The sequence below is a fragment of the Pristiophorus japonicus genome, chromosome 10 (genome assembly GCF_044704955.1).
Source record: "Pristiophorus japonicus isolate sPriJap1 chromosome 10, sPriJap1.hap1, whole genome shotgun sequence".
NCBI lineage: Eukaryota > Metazoa > Chordata > Chondrichthyes > Pristiophoridae > Pristiophorus > Pristiophorus japonicus.
The window spans coordinates 81,941,493-81,950,069 of record NC_091986.1 but is presented as its reverse complement, the minus strand read 5'-3'; the positions used below and the strand labels follow the sequence as shown (position 1 = coordinate 81,950,069).

Here is an 8,577-nt window from a genome sequence, read left to right as displayed (position 1 = left end):
TGGATTTTCTGTTCCACTGTCAATCTGGTGACTGGGAGCAAAACGTGGTGTGCTATTTTCTTCTGTCAGAACTCCATTCACTTTAGCACATGCCCCATTCTCTATTATAATTTCCAACAGTCACGGGAAGTATTTGTCCAATTTTTCTGGCATGCAAATGAGTTGGTACTGATGCGTTGACATCACGCATCCCACTTTCCATCAGTTCTACCTTATTGACGCTAGTTCCTTTTCTCCCTGGTATAAAAGTAATTTCTCAGGTCTCCAGACAAAAAGCCCAAAATTGATTTGTCTATTTTATTTGATTTTTCAGAAGAAAGTGCAAACGCAGTCTCTTGCGACCACAAATTATGCAGTTGAGTTTCCCACACTTGGGAACACTGCAAGCATCAGCAAACCTGTAGTGCAATGGGCTAGCCTTGTTCTGAGAGAATCACCTTTTTGTTCATGCTCTCTTCCCTGTCAGTTAAAGAGGCCAGCAGCTAGATTTGTTGGATTTGCAGAAACCGTTTCTTATCAGGCTCGATGTTGATTATGTTTTTTTCTTTTGCTGCTGACTAGTTGCACAATTCCCCCATTTCAGACAAGGACAATGGAATTGCCATTGGGGTTTCTCTTGTAGCTTTGCATTCTGGAAGAAGAGGAGGAGCAATGGAAGGATAATAGGCTGGCAGGCAATAGTGGAGGAGCATGGTCTCCACCTGTCGATACACCCACTCCAGAATATATTGGCAGAAGTGCTCCTACTTCCATTTGACCCAGGAACAGTGCTTGTGGAGGTTTAGAGGCAATTCAGCATGTTACCATTATTCGACCACAAAAGGGAAGGCTTAGAATGGCCCCTGGGAGATCCAGGCCATCTGCTGCAGCTATGGCTGATAACGCCAGTGTGAGATTTCAGGATGAAGGCTGAGCATTAATACAATGAAATCTACAAAAGTCATAATCGAACGTGGTAAAGGTACAATTCAGGTGCTTGAATTGATCTAAAACAAGCCTTGGAGGAGGAAGGCACCCAAAGGCAACAACAAGCTGAACATAGGAACAGGAATAGGCCATTCAGCCCCTCTAGCATATTCTGCCATTCAATGATATCATGACTGATCTGTACCTCAATTCCATTTATCTGCCTTTGCACTGTATCACTTGATACATTAACAAAAATCAATCGCTCTCAGTCTTGAAAATTTCATTGATCCAGCATCCAGAGCCATTTGCAGATTTCCACTACCCTACTTGTGAAAAAGTGCTTCCTAGTGTTTCTCCGAAATGGCTGAGCTCTAATTTTAAGATTATTCTCCCATCAGTGGCAATAGCTTTCCTATATCTACCATATTGAATTCCTTTATCATTTTAAATACCACAATTAGTTCACCCTTCAACTGTCTAAACTCAAGGGAATGCAAGCATAGAAACATAGAAACATAGAAAATAGGTGCAGGAGTAGGCCATTCGGCCCTTTGAGCCTGCACCACCATTCAATAAGATCATTATACAGCGGATCAAGATGTCCAAACACTGCTGGATGCAAGAGCTATTCCTGCCACTCTTGCACAGGGAGCCTCCTCTTGATTTGCACTTCTGGACATTGCATTAACAGTCTGCATCAACTTTCTTCATTCCACAATTATTCCTTCATCTGCAGGCTGTTATGAGTGTCTAACTGCTCACAAATCTCCAATTCATGCAACATCATGAAAGCGTTATGCAGACTTTTTGAAAAACATATTTACATGCACAATTGATTGAGGGCCATATTATGTGTATATACCTAATGCTTTTAACCACAATGCTTCCCTTTGATGCCAGTGCAATCCTAAGCCGAATCTTCTGCTTCTTTAAGGTGTTGCCTGAATTACAAGACTCTTCTTTCAAGTGTGGAGGCATCAGAGGAAGCTAGTGGGAGGACAGTCATGTACTGCTATCCTGAGAGACAGCACTATTGTCCATGGATATTCTTCATGTGCCACTGGTTGAGGGCACTGGCTCTGCATGGCCACTGGTTTAAGACAAATCAGGCCTCATGGTGCAACAAAGATAAGTGGAGTTCTGACTTCCGGTTATTTGTAACCAGCCACCAAGCCTGCAAAAATTTGAAGAGACAGCCTGCTCCAATCTGGCGCCCAGGTCTCTTTGGCAGCAATCTGATCATCCAATGAAGAAATGCAGACTCCTTTAAACTCTGTCATGGAGGTCCTCCCCTGCTATATGTTCCATGATGAGCTGCTGTGCTGTGCAACCATCTCCAATATACTGCACATGCTTCACCTGACATGCCCTTTACTGAATGTTATGGTCCTCAGCACATGCACCTGTTAGATATATAAACTTGTATTTACTCTGCACAGCCACCAGAGGGCTCATTCCCTGGAATCCCAAGGGATCCTATAATCCCTTGAAAACACAGGTATTTAAGGAGGCCTCACAGGTTGGAGAGGCACTGTGGAGAGCTGCAATAAAAGACTACGGTCACACTTTACTTTGAGCTCACAGTGTTCAGTCTGACTCTTTCTCCATACATAACAACTGGCGATGAGATACAGATAGCGAACCCAAAGATGCAGAGAACAGTGGCCATCCTGGAGAAATTCTCGGAGGGAGTTGATTGGGAAACTTTTGTGGAGTGACTCGACCAATACTTCATGGCCAACGAGTTAGATGGAGAAGAGAATGCTGCCAAACGAAGGGCGATCCTCCTCACCGTCTGTGGAGCACCAATGTATGGCCTCATGAAGAATCTGCTCACTCCAGCGAAACCCACGGAGAAATCGTACGACGATTTGTGCACACTGGTCCGAGAGCATTTGAACCCGAAGGAAAGCATTCTGATGGCGAGGTATCAGTTCTACACCGACAAAAGGTCTGAAGGCCAGGAAGTGGCGAGTGATGTTGCCGAACTAAGACGCCTTGCAGGACATTGCAAATTTGAAGGACATTTGGAGTACATGCTCAGAGACTTTTTCGTACTTGACATTGGCCATGAAACCATATTTCGCAAACATTTGACTGTAGGGACCCCAACCTTGAGTAAGACCATAGCGATAGCCCAGACGTTCATTGCCATCAGTGATAATATAATGCAAATCTCTCAGCACACAAGTGCTGCCACAAGTACTGTGAACAAAGTGATGTTGTTTTCAAATCGTAACGTACAGGGCAGCTCACACATACCTGCAGCTGCATGTCCGCAGATGTTTCAGAGTCCACCATCAAGGGTGATGAATGCAAGGCCATTAACACCTTGTTGGCGCTCCGGGGGTGATAATCGTTTCCATTCATGCCAATTCAAAGAGTACGTTTGCAAGAGATGTGGAACAATGGGACACCTCCAACGAGTGTGCAGGTGAGCTGCAAAGCCTGTTAAACCTGCAAACCACCATGTTGCAGAGGAGGGCAGATCCATGGAGGATGACAATGAACCAGAGCCTCAGATCGAGGAGGTAGAGGTACATGGGGTGCACACATTCACCACGAATTGTACCCCGATAATGCTGAATGTTGAACTAAATGGACTTGCAGTGTCAATGGAGCTGGACACGGGCGCGAGCAAGTCCATCATGGGCAAAAAGACTTACGAATGGTTGTGGTGCAATAAGGCCTCAAGGCCAGTCTTAACATCAGTTTGCACGAAACTAAGAACTTACATGAAAGAACTGATTCCTGTAATCAGCAGTGCTACTGCAAAGGTCTCCTACGATGGAGCAGTGCACAAGCTACCACCCTGGGTGGGATCGAGCTATGGTCCCACAGTGCTCGGCAGGAGCTGGCTGGGAAAGATACGCTGGAGCTGGGATGATGTTCGAGCGCTATTGCCCGCTGACGACACTTCATGTGCCCAGGTCTTAAACAAATTTCCTTCACTGTTCGAACCAGACATCGGGAAATTCAAAGGAGCAAAAGTGCAGATCCACCTAATTCCGGGCACGACCCATCCATCACAAGGTGAGAGCAGTACCGTACATGATGAGAGAAAGGGTAGAGATCGATCTAGACTGGCTGCAAGAGAGGGCATCATTTCCCCGATTGAGTTCAATGAGTGGGCCAGTTCTATCGTCCCACTCCTCAAGGGAGATGGCACCATCTGAATCTGTGGCGATTACAAATTAACTATAATTTGTTTCTCCCTGCAGGACCAATACCCACTACCAAAGGCCGACGACCTTTTTGCAACGCTGGCGGGAGGAACGATGTTACCGAAGCTGGATCTGACTTCAGCCTACATGATGCAGGAACTGGAGGAATCATCAAAGGCCCTCACCTGGATCAACACGCACAAAGGTCTTTTTGTTTATAACAGATGCCCGTTTGGAATCTGATCGGCGGCGGCGATATTCCAGAGAAACATAAAAAGCTTACTGAAGTCGGTCCCGCACACCGTGGTCTTCCAGGACGACATCTTGGTCACAGGTCGGAACACAGTCGAACATCTGCAGAACCTGGAGGAGGTTCTTAGTCGACTCAACTGCATGGGGCTCGGGTTAAAAGCTCAAAGTGCGTTTTCCTGGCGCTTGAAGTGGAGTTCCTGGGAAGGAGGATTGCGGCGGATGACATCAGGCCCAACAACGTGAAGACAGAAGCAATCAAGAACGCACTGAGGCCACAGAACGTGACGGAGCTGCGGTCGTTTCTGGGACTCCTGAACTACTTTGGTAACTTCTTACCGGGTCTCAGCACACTGTTAGAACCACTACATGTCTTACTACGAAAAGGGGGTGAATGGGTTTGGGGCAAAAGCCAAGAAAATGCCTTTGTAAAAGTGAGAAAATTGTTATGCTCAAACAAATTGCTTGTGTTGTATGATCCATGTAAGCGTTTGGTACGAGCATGTGATGCATCGTTATATGGCATCGGGTGTGTATTGCAACAAGCTATTTTCTATGTTTCTATAGGAATGGGATACTGAAGTTTCATGTTCAGCCATGAACTCATTGAATGGCGGTGCAGGCTAGAAGGGCCGAATGGCCTACTCCTGCACCTATTTTCTATGTTTCTATGTTTCTAAGCTAATTATTTCGGGAAACTGAAACCGGTTGCTTATGCATCCAGGAGTCTGTCTAAGGCTGAAAGAGCCGACAGCATGATTGAGAAAGAAGCATTAGCGTGTGTCTATGGGGTAAAGAAAATGCGTAAATACCCGTCAGGGTTAAAATTCGAATTGGAGACTGACCATAAGCCACATATATCCCTGTTCTCCGAGAGTAAAGGAATAAATACCAACGCATCGGCCCGCATCCAGAGATGGGCGTTCACGTTGTCTGCATATAACTATGCCATCTGCCACAGGCCAGGCACAGAAAACTGCGCCAATGCTCTCAGTCGGCTGCCATTGCCCACCATGGGGGTGGAAATAGTGCAGCCCGCAGATCTAGCCATTGTTATGGAAGCATTTGAGAGTGAGCAATCACCCGTCACTGCCCGGCAGATCAAAAGCTGGACAAGCCAGGACCCTTATTATCTCTAGTCAAAAGCTGTGTGCTTCACGGGAGCTGGTCCAGTGTCCCAGTGGAAATGCAGGAAGAGACAAAGCCGTTGCAGCGGCACAAAGATGAAATGTCCATACAGGCAGACTGCCTTCTGAGGGGCACTCGAGTAGTGGTCCCCAAGAAAGGCAGAGACACCTTCATCAATGACCTCCACAGTACCAACTCAGGTATCGTAATGATGAAAGCGATAGCCAGATCCCATGTGTGGTGGCCCGGTATCAATGCGGACTTAGAGTCCTGCGTTCACAGATGTAATACATGCTCGCAGTTAAGCAATATACCCAGGGAGGCGCCACTAAGTTTATGGTCTTTGCCCTCCAAACCGTGGTCTAGGGTACACGTCGACTCTGCAGGCCCGTTCTTGGGTAAAATGTTCCTTGTGGTTGTAGATGCGTACTCCAAGTGGATTGAACGTGAGATAATGTCGACTAGCACGTCTGCTGCCACTACTGAAAGCCTGCGGGCCATGTTTGCCACACACGGCCTACGCGATGTCCTGGTAAGTGACAATGGATCATGTTTTACCAGTGCTGAGTTCAAAGAATTCATGACCCGTAATGGAATCAAACATGTCACATCTGATCCGTTTAAACCAGCGTCCAATGGTCAGGCAAAGAGAGCAGTGCAAACCATCAAGCAAGGCTTGAAGAGGGTAACTGAAGGCTCCCTGCAGACTCGCCTATCTCGAGTCCTGCTTAGCTACCGCACGAGACCCCACTCATTCACTGGGATCCCACCTGCTGAACTACTCATCAGAAGAGTACTTAAGACAAGGCTCTCGTTAGTTCACCCTGATCTACATGAACAGGTAGTGAGCAGGCGGCTTCAACAAAGTGCATACCATGATAGCGCAAATGTGTCACGCGAGATTGAAATCAATGATCCTGTATTTGTCTTAAATTATGGACAAGGTCCCAAGTGGCTTCCCAGCACTGTCGTGGCCAAAGAGGGGAGCAGGGTGTTTCGGGTCAAACTTTCAAATGGACTCATTCACCGAAAACACTTGGACCAAATCAAACTCAGATTCACAGACTATCCTGAGCAACCCACCTTGGACCCGACCTCTTTTGATCCCCCAACATACACACCAGTGGCAACTGGCACCACGGTTGACCACAAAGCAAAACCCATCATCTACAGCAGCCCAGCAGTGCCCAACACACCAAGCAGCCCAGCAAGGCCAGCTGCACAGCAGCCCAGTGAGGGCCCAACAAATGATTCAACAATACCAGCTTTCACACCAAGACGATCAGCCAGGGCAAGAAGGGCCCCAGATCGACTCACATTGTAAATAGTTACACTATTGACTTTGGGGGGGGGGTGAGTGTTATTATATATGTAAACTTGTATTTACTTTGTTCAGCCACTAAAGGGCTCATTCCCTGGAGTCCCAAGGGATCCTATAATCCCTTGGGAGCAGAGGTATTTAAGGAGGCTTCACAGGCTGGAGAGACACTCTGGAGACGTGCAATAAAAGATTAAGGTCACACTTTACTTTGAGCTCACAGTGTTCAGTCTGACTCTTTCTCCATACACAACAGCACCAATGCTTGATGCTGTGCCAGCACTGCTCCTTTCAAAGTAGGACACAAAGTTCAAGATATTGTACTTGGAACATAGGAACAAAAGAACATAAGAACTTAAGAAATAGAAACAGGTGTAGGCTATATGGCCCTTCGAGCCTGCTCCGCCATTCAATAAGATCATGGCTGATCTGATCATGGACTCAGCTCCACTTACCTGCCTGCTCCCCATAACCCTTTTCCCATTATCATTTAAGAAACTATTTTTGTCTTAAAGTTATTCAATGTCACAGCTTCCACAGCTCTTTGAGGCAGCGAATTCCACAGATTTACAACCCTCTGAGAGAAGAAATTTCCATCATCTCTGTTTTAAATGGGCGGCCCCTTAGGCTAGGATCATGCTCTCTAGTTCTAGTCTCCCCCACCAGTGGAAACATCCTCTCTGCATCCACCTTGTCAAGCCCCCTCATAATCTTATATGTTTCAATAAGATCACCATTTAAATAATAACTTGCTCTTTGAATTTTTCTGCCAAAGAACAGGGACAGGCCATTCAGCTCCTCGAGCCTGCTCTTCCATTCAATTAGTTCATGGCTGATTCGGTACCTTAATTCTATTTACCTGCTCTAGTTCCATATCCTTTGATATCCTTACCCAACAAAAATCTATTGACCTCAGTCTTCGAAGCTCAAATTCTTCTGAATTCCAATGAGTAGAGGCCCAACCTAATCAACCTTTCCTCATAAGTCAACCCCCTCGTCTCCGGAATCAACCTGTGAACCTTCTCTGAACTGCCTCCAAAGCAAGTATAGCCTTTCGTGAATATGGAAACCAAAACTGTACGCAGTATTCCAGGTGTGGCCTCACCAATTCCCTGTACAACTGTAGCAAGACTTCCCTGCTTTTATACTCAATCCCCTTTGCAATAAAGGCCAAGATTCCATTGGCCTTCCTAATCACTTGCTATACCTGCATACTAACCTTTTGTGTTTCATTCACAGGTCCCGTTGTACTGCAGCACTTTGCAATCTTTCTCCATTTAAATAATAACTTGCTCTTTGAATTTTTCTGCCAAAGAACAGGGACAGGCCATTCAGCTCCTCGAGCCTGCTCTTCCATTCAATTAGTTCATGGCTGATTCGGTACCTTAATTCTATTTACTTGCTCTAGCTCCATATCCTTTGATATCCTTACCCAACAAAAATCTATTGACCTCAGTCTTCGAAGCTCAAATTGTCCCAGCATCCATGCCTTTTGGGGAGAGAGTTCCAGATTTCCACTACACTTTGTCTGATAAAGAGCTTCCTGATGTTCCTCATAAATGGCCTATCTCTAATTTTAAGATTGTATCTCCTTATTCTTGACTCTCCCACCAGAGGAGGTGTCTCTGTGTTTAACCTATCTAATCTTTTTATCATTTTAAATACTTCGATCAGATCACCCCTCAATCTTCTATGCCCAAGATCCTCCTCTGATTCTACAACCGAAAGTGTTCCAGCCAACAATGCCGTCCCCCTCATGTGCCACCACCAGCAGCTGCTGGCCACCCCTGGGGGCCGAAATTGCCCCTT

At 46.1% G+C, this 8,577-nt stretch overlaps 1 non-coding gene across 1 annotated transcript; it reads right to left on the bottom strand.

The window, feature by feature from the left end:
* Positions 1 to 310: 310 nt before the first annotated feature.
* LOC139275452 (U1 spliceosomal RNA) lies at positions 311 to 474 on the bottom strand. The gene has a single exon (XR_011595727.1). It is a non-coding gene; the product is annotated as a U1 spliceosomal RNA (small nuclear RNA).
* Between the last annotated feature and the right edge of the window lie 8,103 nt (positions 475 to 8,577).